Raw genomic sequence first — 13,095 nt, 5'->3', positions numbered from 1 at the left:
ATGTGTGTACATCCTCAAGTGTTTCTACATGCTCTTAGCTCATTGTAGGGCTCGAGTGTGGTGGTGGATAAGATTATTCCTGATTAATGCATGTTTATGCATAACAATTATCTAGAGAGATCTTAGGGTTTTAACACGGTGTGCTGGCCCTTGCAATGAAAACATTGGAAAGATACCATATGCGACATGTCATTGAAGTCTCTCCCTCTTTATTGGACCATAGCTTTGAACAAGTAGGCATAGTCAATAGAGAGGCTATTATGGATATCAACAAGATCATCCTCACAGTAATTCTTGTTACTGTTGTCAACCTGCAACAAGGGCTGATCCTCCACTAATTCTATGTTGTCTGTCTCACTGCCTGCAGAATACTTATGAGGTCATCTATAGATAGGAAAACATTAGGAGTCAAGTCAATGGGAATATCCTTAGTTCTTTATGAGCTGGAAAGAGATCGCGTCGTCTCGGTCTAGTGAGCGGTCACTGCCTGACGACAAATACAATCAAGCTTGAGACATGGAGAACAACATTTGAGACAACCCCCCTAATCCACCTAACACTACTACTGCTGAATACTTTGGACGATGAGGTGGAAAGCTTTCCTCCAAAAGCTCATGTCTACTAAGGTTACCAGTAAATGAAATGCAGATAATGTCCCATGGCTATCTTACCAAGGCAAGTAAAAGAAGAACTGGAATGATGCAGCCAAATCGGATAGTGGGGAAACACTAAGAAGTGTAGCAGGTGCCACGCCCAAAAAATGTTTTGAGGGATATTATTTGAACTTGGCGGATCACAATCAAGTTAAATTGTAAATTTAGGTATCGCACCTAGAACTTTTTTATTGTAGATTTCTCCATCTGGTTAATGGTTTTTGTGGGCAGGGTGAACATGTGTCATCCCAGTGAAAATGTTTAGGTAGTCAATATATGTGTAAGCAAGGCTAAGTTGGCACCATTTGAAGATATCTGAACCCTTGATGACACTATCAGTCTGCTCCAACCCTTGATAACACTGGACTGACAGTTTAGCAATTCACCCATTCATAGGGCTATGCTAAGGCCATTATTTGATTATCCTCTAGATTGTGGGTTTCTTGGATGATCACCCCCCCAGCTCCCAAGTGTGGAGGATGGGTGCCTTTTGAATGCCTTTTGAAGTTTTCTCCCCTTGTAGGTTTTGATTCCTTTGCTCTTTAAAGTGTGCCATCTGTTGAATTATGCAGATCTTTGGGTGTCTTGTTGTAGGAATACTGGTTCTTGTGTTGTAGGAATATTAGCTTTTGTGGTGGTGGCCTATGATTGGGAAAACCACTCCTCTAAAGGGATGATGGTACATAAGTTTTTGGAACTCTTTGTACATTCAAGGTTTTGGATGCATTTGAAGTCACAAGCATTACAAAGTTTTGAGATCGAGGGACACATGAGGTAGTTTGGCTTGACAATAACGATTCTGAGGAGTATCTAGCATTGTTGATAGTTTCTAGAGACATTATAGTTGCCATCAAGTTAAGGAGGAGGGGATTGCAGTGCATCTTGCACCACACTTTACCAAGATATACAGACGTTGGGAGCATGGAGACACATTGTTGTCTCGTATGCAAGAACTTGTCAGAATATGCAGCGAAAATGATAACCAAGCTTGGGTTGACAAGAGCAAGTAGAGTGCAGAAAATAGATAGCACAAGAGACACAGAGAAATAGGCGTGTAAACTCTTCTCTATATACAAGATCCCACAAATAACTGAATGATAAAGTGGTGGGGAGCATGGGGCATATTTATATGCCCCATGGATGCAGTCGGCCTGCGTCGCTAGAGGCTCTCCACGACTGCATAAAGCAGTCGGCCAGTAGAAAACTCCACGCTTGCTGAATAGGCAGTCGGCCAGCCACACGATTGCTAAATGGACAGTCGGCCAGCCACCAGAGGCTCCTGCCAACATCTGGCATCCATCCACACCACCGAAAAATGGGGAAAAAAATACGGGGAGTGAGGAAAAATGATAAAACACCTATACAAAAATGATAAAACACCTATACAGGGCGGGCACACCCACAACAGAGGCCCTGGTGTATAAAAGTAGACAGGAGATGACTTCTAACACGCCCTCTCATTTCTTGGCTGTGAAACCAACCACAGGGAGCTGGGGTGCCACCTGAGCAAAATCCTGAGATAGCAACTTCGTGAAGAGGTCCACCGTACTGTCCTCCGTCGAACACTAGCAAGATGTCATCAGCAACAACGATCTGTTCACGAACAAAGTGCCTCTGGTGGATGACCATGGGTTCCTCCAGTGGAAGCCCACACCTGCAATGCAACCTCTGCATCCTCACCACCTCACAAGCAGCATCACAAGCAGCCCAGTACTCTGCCTCAGTCCTCGACAAGGCAAAATATGATTGCCTCTTACTGCTACGTAAAACTGCTCCTGGGCCTGAAGTAGATCTCCTCGTGTCCGGATCTCCTCCCCAAACTGAGTCACTCCAACCGTGGAGTCGGACTCCATCAATCAATCCCCTTCCTGTGTAAAAGAGTCCATGATCCTTCGCATGCCGCAAAAACCACAGGAAACATAATCCTGCCTCCCAAAGAGTCATCCGCAACCATGAGCTCAACTGCCTCATCAGGAAGCTCCCGTCCAATCTGGTGTCCATCAACCAGATCAATGAACCATTTTGCTTCTGAGTCAAAGAGGCATCACAATGCTCACAAGGATCAACACCTGTTACGGTGCAAAACCAAGTCCCGGAAACCTGATGAAGACCACGCAAGGCCTTCTGAAACCTGTCAACCACCCCCTCCGAATCCGGAACCACAAAGCCTGGAGAAACCACCTCCTTCTGCAAGTAATCAACTGCCACCTGCCTGGCTTTCCAAAAGGTCCCCGTGGAAAGAACATCCTCATCTACAGGAGGTTCTTTGTCCCGAATACTACGAGACATCAGAGCATAAGTTACCTGTTCAGTTTCCTCTGACTCACGAACACACAAGAACTACCAACATCAATACTGGAGAGTTCCTGCCAAACTGCTGCCATCTACTGGCAAGCTATCCACCATCTGGTCCCGGAAAGCCTGCACCTGTAGCATATCCACACTTAAGTGGCCATTACCAGACTGCCACTCATCACAAACCTGAGGACCTAGGAGAGAGAGTGCTGAAAGCTTATAAACTCCATTCTCCACTCCGCCTTCCCAAACCACGTGGCATGTTGCTTTGTCCCAGAGAGCAACAAAATGCTCATCAAACTCCACCCGTACGCCAGTCTTGCAAACCTGATGCACTGACAACAAACCAAGTGACTAAACATACAACACCTGGGAGGAATGCTTGCCCCCTCTGCCATCAGGAACTATCTCCATCCTGCCCTCACTACTATGAACTGGGATAGTGGATGTATCCCCAGTAAGAATGTGACCAGAATACTTGCAGAGATCCTGTAAATCAGTACGGGAAGGAGTCATGTGCTTGGAAGCACCACTGTCTAGAATCCACTCCCGAGTATTCGTTCCTCCAATCTCCTCCTTGCCTGAAGAAAATGAAACATCGGTGTCCACCACCTCCAGGTGCACAAAAGCTGGAGTCTTCATGATTGCTACTAAGGAATCTTCACCCTTCTCGGTCTTCCGCTTGGGACACTGCCTCTCCAATAGTGGCCTTTCTCGCCACAATCATTACAGGTCCTCTCTGCCTTTAGTTTCTCGCGGTTAGTAAAACGGACTTCTTCTCAGAAGACTTCTCCGACGAAGCCTTCCCTTTGCCCGTGTTACGGCCTTTCGACCGTTGGCCAGTTAAGGCCTCCGAACCTCCACCCTGAGGGAGGATTTGTGAATCGTTCCTCTCCTGGTACAGGACCATGGGCACAAGCTCCTCCCACGTGATGGTGCTGCAGTGGTAATCAAAGACCACTAAAATGCTTGAGTATTGAGAGGGCAAGTGCGACAGCAACGTTATGGCCATGTCCTCTGACGATATCTCCTTCCCAGCTTGAAGAAGTTCCTGCTAAAGAGCCTGCAGCTTGTTAATATGCTCCCGCATCGTCGCCGACTTTGCAGGGCTCATAACCCGCATCTGTACTTCCAAGGAAATCCTCTTCATGGGCGATACCCTATTGTAAAGAGAGGCCAAATGCTGCCATATACCTCTGGCCACCGTCATATGCTTTACATGATTAACTACCTGCGGTGTGCAGTTGAGAAAGATAAACGAACGGACCCTGGCGTTGACACGATCCCACATCTGTGTCTGAGCTTCCCGGTCCTTTCGGATCGACGGTAACTCCCCTTCCTCTACTTCCGGCTGTGGAACCCCAACAACGACGAAATCAGCGAGGTCGTAAGACTCCAGAACAGATTCCATCATAACCTTCCATATGCTGTAGTTGCTCCCGTCCAACCGACGGTCCACCGGGAACGTGGGGAGTGTCGGGATCTTCACATGCCTCTCAGCCATCTCAAACAGATTTGCCATTGTGAGGATGTACTCTGAAAAGGGTGAGTGGGTGGGAACAAAGAAGAACTAACACTTGCAATAAGTGGCTGTCCAGCAAATCAGCCCGCCGTCCTCTTGCTTCTCCTCTTCCCGAAGAGTCCCAAACAGTCCACCAATTAGCAACACAACAGTCCCCCTCTTGCTCACACAAATCCCAAGAACTATTTAGAGCCTAGGCTCTGATACCATGTCAGAATATGCAGCGAAAATGATAACCAAACTTGGGTTTGACAAGAGCAAGTAGAGTGCAGAAAATAGACAGCACAAGAGGCACAGAGAAATAGGCATGTAAACTCTTCTCTATATACAATAACTGAATGATAAAGTGGTGAGGAGGATGGGGCATATTTATATGCCCCATGGATGCAGTCGGTGACCTGCGCGCGCTAGAGGCTCTCCACCACGACTGCATAAAGCAGTCGGCCAGTCGAAAACTCCATGCTTGCTGAATAGGCAGTCGGCCAGCCACACGACTGCTGAATGGACAGTCGGCCAACAACCAGAGGCTCCTGCCAACATCTGGAATCCATCCACACCATCGGAAAATGGGAAAAAATAGGGAAAAAAATACGTGGAGTGAGGAAAAATGATAAAACACCTATACAAGGCGGGCACACCCACAACAGAGGCCCTAGTGTATAAAAATAGACAGGAGATGACTTCTAACAGAACTAACGTAACTATACCATCTTTATGAGGACAACTTTTCTCTTGCCAAGGGGAAGTTTTGGTGTTAGGAGATTTTATTATAAGGATGGCCTAAAAGCAACTAGAGCTTCTGGATTTTGAGAAAGATGTATTTATACTCAGAGAATGATGCCACATGAGCTTGTGGATTTTGAGAAAGATGTATTTATACTCAGAGAATGATGCCACATGAGCTTATGCCAGCCGGACATCATCATATAGGAACAACCCAAGGCTTTTAGTATCTGATGGAATGCGTAGATGGATGCAATTAGTGAGCCTTATGTGCTAGCCACATGGAGGTGAACAAAGGATGTTTGACTTTCTAATTGGGTCTTCAGATTTGGTCACACGAGTCTATGATTTTCAGGCTCCCAACACCTACGCCCAAGAGCTGCATTTGCTCTCAACACTCACCATCATTATCGCTTTACTCATGGCCTAGAGATTATCTAGAATGCTGGTCTTTACACTCCTGGGTGACATTGAAGCATTACTCCATCTGATTGCTAAATCCAACCACCACCTGACCTAATCTCTTCACAGTGGTGCCCAATGAGAAAGTCCACCTCGAACACTTTTTTACAGGTAAAGCAAACACATAGGTGCCAATGAGCATGGGTTGCTTAGAGTATCGCAGTGAAGGCACCTAGAACAAAAATCTGCATGACCCTTATAGGCCCAAAGAAATGCAAAGCCCACATTGAGTCCCTCTGCAACTAAACCTTATCTAGCGGTTGAGACATTTTATGCTCTAGTACTTTAGCTTCATTGAATCTATCTAAAAAGGGATTGTTTGCCATGACCTTCCCAAATCATGGAACACCTACACCATCAGCCCTACCCAATGGACTTGTATAATATTGGCAATCAATATGCTTTAACACAGTCAATCTTGATGCAAAGACAATAACAGACACTATCTGGTCTTGATGGCCAAAAATCTATGGAGTGCATTAAAGGCATGCTTGGACGAACATAAAAGTGAGGAGCTTATTGAACGAATAGATTTTTGATGGCACCACTCCACGTTTGATCATATTTTCTCATTCAGAGCTGCAGCCTGCCATATAGGAAGCCAAGCACGAAGAGCAAAATAATATATTATTGTTTTGTGGATTTCTTGAAGTTTCTGACATCGTCCCTGTCGAGCTTAAATGATCAGTGATTGAGATAGCTAGGGATAATTAAAAAAATGTAGATATGGGCCATGATGACACTATATAAGCAAGACACTCATAAAATGCCTAGAATTAAAGAATGCGCTTTATAGTACTATTAGGGTGAATCAAGGATGCTCACTTTCTCCTATACTCTTTGGATACAAAATGGTCGATTTTCTACACTAGCAAAGATGGTGATCTATTCCTTTTTATATAGATTATGTGGATCTCTTGCTACAGTAGACGTGGTTACTTGCATAGAGAATCATTTATGTATGATTGAGAGTTAGTAAGCATTATGAGGCTAGCATAAGGTCGGACAATCTAGTTAGTGTCAGTAGGTTTATGGGCTATATAGTTGGGTTGGCTCATTATTGTGGGAGTTCTTCCATGGGACATAAGTCCTTGGGAGCCTTCCAAGCACCCAACTATTGATAGTCATGAGGTGGGAAGGGGGGGTGTGTGGAATGGAATGTGCATACTTGGAGAGAGCAGATTGGGTGAGGTTTGTGTGGCCTCTAGCTTAGAGGTGGCTTCGCATTGTGTGCAGATTAGGGCCTATGGTTGTGTGGTCTCTAGCTTAGAGGTGGCTTCACATTGTGTACAGATTAGAGTCTATGGTTGTGTGATCTCGCACTTACAGGTGGCTTAACATTGTGTATGGATTGGAGCTATGGTTAGGTGTAAACCTACCTATTATCCTCTTGGTAATGTTGATGAGTTGGGTACTAGGATTGCTTCATGTGTAGATTTGGACAAAGACTCAAGTTTGCTTTGGGGTGTTTCATTTGGTATTAGAGTTTTTAGAAAATTCAAGCTTAGTCCATTGGTATTGATGTGGGGTTTGTTGTTGAATTGTTGGTAATGAGTAACATGATAATATATGTGTGCTTTACATGAATATTATGTGTTATGAGAGATGTTAAATCCAGATAGTGTTAGTAGCTTGAAAAGCTAAGAAGAAGAGGATTATATTCTCTTTTTAAAGAGATATTATGGTTTAGAGAAACATTGAATAAGAGAGTGAAAAGGGCTTAAAACCTTGTAGTATTTATTTTCTTATTATAATGTTTAAATTGTAAGGTTTATACTTTTGGTTAAAAAACATGGGAAATTATTAAAGTAGTGGCTCCAGCTTTCCATTATGTGTTGACAAACTTTATGATGAAAATGGTGGTGGGTACCTTCTTCGACTATGTTTCATAAGCACTACTATAAGGAGGTAGTGGTTTATGTGTGTTTGGCCAATATGCATTCTACATTGTACTCTTACTTGATGCTTCTCCAATTTTGTAAATCAAAAGGTAGTGAAGTTACCTCACTTGAAATTCACTCGGCTAAGGAGGATTCTAGTGAAATAAAATACTTCATAAATGAAAGATTCAGCTAATGAACCTAGTTTAAGAAATAGATTAAGCAAGTACACATCAAAGCATAATCTTATTGCAAATCTACTCTAAAATGAACTTTGAAGTACATCAATTTGTAACTCACAAGGAGCATCTCTAGATCTCCTATCATCTCCATGATTATCCATCAAATCTCCATAACACAATCACTCCACCTCCCAAATTTCTTAGTCATATTATTCAATCCTAGAATCTCTTAATCACCTTTTTAACCTTTTACATTTCCATCAACCAAATAACTTTTGGACACACACACCTTACAAATTGCTAGTTTTTTGTGTCCAAATAGCCTTTGGATACAGACACCTTACAAATTCCTAAGGATTCTTAGACCTTCAAACCTACATACACATATAAGACTTCCCCTCAAATACACACATTGTCCATCATCACAATTTTGAACACTCCCTTGTTGAGGAGTTTCCCTTATGTCGTTGCATGCCTACCCATATACTGTGAGTCAGAACACAGCTCCAATAGATTGGGCAAGTTGATTTTTTCGCTAGTGTCTCTTGGAACTTTGTTCCCCTCATCAATTGTGGAAACTTTACACATTTGGTGTGGGACATGAGACGGACACACAAGGTGGGAGCCATGCCCTTCTACAGTCACTCACCCATGAAAGACTTGAGAGCCCAAACTAGCTCTCCATACTCATCATAGCACAAAAACACAACCATTTTTTATATGGGTTGGGGGACCCACATAACATGCCTCTTTTGCCTTACGGGGAATTGCAACGTGTTAACCATTGAATTGGTTACATGGTTTCAACCGCCTGACCAACCGTAAGGTGCTTTGCCATCTTACCCCCTCGAATGGGCACTTATCTTTTGTAAGGACAACATTGAAACATAAAAAGTGGCCTTACATTGAGTTAAATGTCAAATAGGGAAAGTCTAAGGGCTTCGTGTACATAGTTTCTTGAGACTAATAATAGAGACCATACCATTTTTAAGCTTGGTCAGCCTAGTGTGAACACTATTCATTTGTATATAAGTCATTTTTAACAATAAGCAATACATAATCATTCCCTTGCAATAGAATACTTGTAAGCTCCCCTTTTTCTCTACTCTTTCTTGCTTGTGTTCTATTGAATCTTGCATGCTTGCTAGATAGGACTATTTTTTACTTGTATTAGCTTTCTCTTCTTCCACCACCTTTTGTGAGAAAGAACCATTCACAAAGGACCATCTCTATTTACCTTCATCTAGGCGAAGAGAGCTCTCCGTTCACCCCATCAACAAGGAACACTATTCCAATGTGATAACGGAGTGAGGACGCGCGACGGGATGGCACACCCACATCAAGAAGTTGTATTTGTGTCTCAAAGATAAGGCCCATGACATATGCTTTGGCAAGGCTAAGGTAAGCTCTTGACTTGAGCATGTTTGTGGCATTATACGATGACTTAGCTCCATTCATTTGTCCATTCCAAGCTATTGGGATCACCCAATATTGTCGGGTGTTGATTAGTAGTCATACTCCCAAAAACATACGTTTTGGAGTCTTGGATATGTTTAGTTTGTTATTTTTTATTTTGTTTTAAAGCTTGTTGCATTAGGGAATTCTATTTTCACCTCTTGGAAAGAGAAAACCTTGGTTTCTTGGTGATTTACATGATCTCAAAGCCTATAAGGCTTTGATGTTGTTGTATCGAGCAAAGGAATAACTTAGCAATTGTGATTTGGAGTGGAATAATCTACTCAAAAAATAAGAGAATTAAGCTCCATTAGGTGTGGATTAGAGTGGAGCATGTAATTTTTGATTGTTTGAATTGGTAGCTTGGAAGCATGCAAAACTAATTTAAAAAAATCAAAAAATAATTAAACACTTGCATAACCACCATTAACTACGATTAGGTTCCTTAATCACCTCTCATCAACTCTAAACAATCTCTAAAAGGTCCAAAAACCAGTCCAAACGAGCTCTCAAGTTGGCAGACGTGAGCCCATAGTCTTGCAAAGAAGGACTCGAGTCAAACACGTGAATCAACACAAGTGATTTTCGAGATGTGCGCCATGAATCTAGAAATGCAAGTCAACCAAACATCAATTTCGAGGTATAACTAATATTGTACCAACCAATTATTACTACCTTAAAGACTTCTAAGGACATACCTACTCATGTCCTTGAAGGATTTTATTGTCATGCAATCTGTATCAGCTACAATTTCTAAGGAAAAGAATTATCCTTTGTAATTATTGAGACATTAAAGTATAACTATTGTTGAGATATTCACACCAACCCTGCATATGCTTACTAGTGCATAAATTTATGTGTCTCAAGGTAGGCTTGCTTTGTAAAAATAAAGTAAGCGAGTCTATTTCATACAAAAAAGACTTGAGCCTGTAGAGGTGAATCAACATGTGCAAGTCAACACATGTCACCCTATGTGAGCTTGTGAGAGGTTGGCAACATAGGACAAGTGCCATTGGAAACCACACAGCCCAACTCCATGGGGCAAGAATTCCCAAACCCTAAAATAGAGGGTTTTGTGTAGTCCCTTACGTTCCACCACCATGTGAATATGTGGAAGACATGTGATGGTGTTTGAAATGAGAAGCAGGGTTGCCACACACAAAATACCTAGAGGCTCAGAGTTAGACAAAGCAAAGCCAATCCACATCGCAAGGATGATGACCAAATTTGATGGAATAGGAGATCCCATTCAATATCTAGAGAAGTTTGATAAAATTTGCGAGGCCATTAGAAGGATTGATGATCCTATACCAAGATCTGTTCGTTTGTACTTTGCCTTGAAGGTAAAGTAGGCTAGTGGTTTAGGTCTCTAAAGCCACATAAAATGGCTAGCTTAACGAGGTCTTGAGACACATATTCATTGTGTCCAGCTAACAAGGTCTTGAGACACACTCATTGTGGGATTCTCGTATATAGTGGAGCCAGATGGACCCCATCACACATAGATCTATAACCTCAAGCAAGAGGAGGGTAAAACAATGCCATACTATATTGCTAGAACTAAGTACTCCACATAAGACAGACTATATTTCTAGAACTAATTACTCCACATGAGAGAGACTACATGACTATCGCTCATTGAATAATGTATGATTGGTCTTAAGAGAAAGAGACTTCATGACCATCTCTATAGGTCTAAAAACTACATCTTTGATGAGTCACCCACACAAGGCAATAGACCTAATGGACAATCTGCAAGACAAGGATGTGTAGAAGTGGTCTACCCAAACCAAGAGATAGGTGATGCATCATCCAAAGCCTTATCGACCAAGGGTGCTCAACCATCACACTCAAGGGTGCTCAACCATCACACTCTAGAGTGTGCTCAACCAGCACATTGTAGAGTCCCAATCAAAGATATAGGATGAGCTTGCAAAAAATCTTCTAAATTGTGTAGACCAATAGTGGCAAGGCTAGTGCTAAGGAAAATCCCAAGGCTAGACCTAGTCACCAGTTCCTCAAGCAAGACACTCACATTTATTTCCACAAAGAGATATGGTTTGATGTGCAATTTGGTGCCACCAAAACCATACAAGTACGAATTTTCGTTCTTCGATATTGAGACCTAGACAAAAATAGTAGTGTGCCCATTGCCACCACTATGAGAAGATACAACTCATTGTTGATACTAGGGAAACTTAACACCACAACCTGTTTTTCTGGCACCTAGGCAACCACTAGCCTTACTACCCATATCAAATGTTTCTCAACCACACCGACACCCATTTATAAGAATCCTATAGCAAAAGATATGATAGATTTCCCCCACCAATGCCATACCCACCTATAGTTTGGATTAGGGATATTTCCATTGACGTTGCTCCTGATGTTTCCCTATCCGTAGATGATCCCGTAGGCCGTCCGTCTGCCGCAGTGCATGACAACATGGGATTAGTAGACAATCAGCCCTTTGCAAGTTGACAACACTAACAAGAATTACTCAAAGGACGATCTTCTTGATGATAAGGATGCCTATGGAAATAATACTCGACCCACATGTGGAGTTAGAGTCCGAGATAAAACTCTTGAGAGGGTCCTTAGCCAAATTGTTTGCTAGGACCAGCGCATTGGAGAGAAACCAAACCGAGATCTTCTCCGTGCTTAAGAGTATTCATGCTCGTTTGGACGCTAGTCCTACTACTCTTACAGGGAGTGTTGTTTTCTCCGTGCTTAGGAGTATTCATGCTCGTTTGGATGCTAGTCCTGCTACTCCTACATGGAGTGTTGTTGTGCCGAGATTTGCACACATGAGGGTGTATTTTTCTCCTATACCAAGGACATAGTACCTCGAGTAGGATTGCGGACCAGAGTGCCCGTGAAGCAGTCCATAGACTGCTAATCTCCTCAAGGGCCTCAAGTCACCGAGCATTGGGGGGAGAGAAGAAAGAACGCAACAAGGACTCAGTGAACATCTTTGTGAAGAAGTGGTCGGATATCCACAACCTCAAGCAGGCGCCAGAGAAGGTGAGGCGGCCTATAGAAAGGTGGTCGTAAATCCACTAAGAAGGAACCATACGAGAAAGCTAGAAAGGAAAAGCTATGCTTTAACTGTTTCAAGGCTGGACATAGCAAGACAACATGTTCAAAGTTGGGAGCTGGAGATAGTTTCAGCGATGCTAAGAAGGATGGTAAATCCTCTCAGCAGTTGTATACTATCCAGTGGTTATCTCTTAGTTCTACAGAGTTCAGAGAGCTAACTGTCGCGGGCATACGGATAGTACCCACGCTTGGTGCGTTACCCAGGCGATGTCACAACCATCAGTGGAACCACATGATTTAGTCCGCTTCTATGGTAGGTTAGGTGGCTGTAGAGTCACCGTTTATGATCGATGATGGAGTCACTCACAACTTTCTTAACTACGCATTGCTTAAGAAGTTGTGATTGCCAAAGACTAAGAACGACCATAAATACACTCTATCATTGGCTAATGGTCATGTAACAATAAGACTGTTTGGGACATAGTGGTCTTGGGAGTACCTTTAGCTGTGCATGGCTATGATGCTAGTTTGGATTTTCAAGTCATGCACTTGGCTAGAGCGTATATATACCTAGGCAGGGAGTGGTTGTATAACCTCGGCCCCACCCTAAGTCGTACTACTAAGACAATAGCCTAGAGTTTGTGCATGAGGGGAGAGTAGTGAGGCTATAGGGTGAGCAGGAGGTTCCAACTATACCCATGATTTCGTCCCTAGAGTTGTGTTGTGCCAATGACGTCGACGACATATGGAAGGAATACGTTTGTACTCTCTTGTATCAGTTTGTTTTCGTAGATGAAATAAATCTGGTTGATAAAGTTTTCGTAGTTGAAACTAATTTAAGTTGTGATAACTTAAATGGCCTTGGGTTTGGACTCTAGAAACGC

The sequence above is a fragment of the Cibotium barometz genome, chromosome 41 (genome assembly GCF_041138505.1).
Source record: "Cibotium barometz isolate CiBa-2024 chromosome 41, ASM4113850v1, whole genome shotgun sequence".
NCBI classification, from domain to species: Eukaryota; Viridiplantae; Streptophyta; class Polypodiopsida; order Cyatheales; family Cibotiaceae; genus Cibotium; species Cibotium barometz.
The sequence above is the reverse complement of the archived record's forward strand: the minus strand, read 5'-3'. Positions refer to the sequence as shown.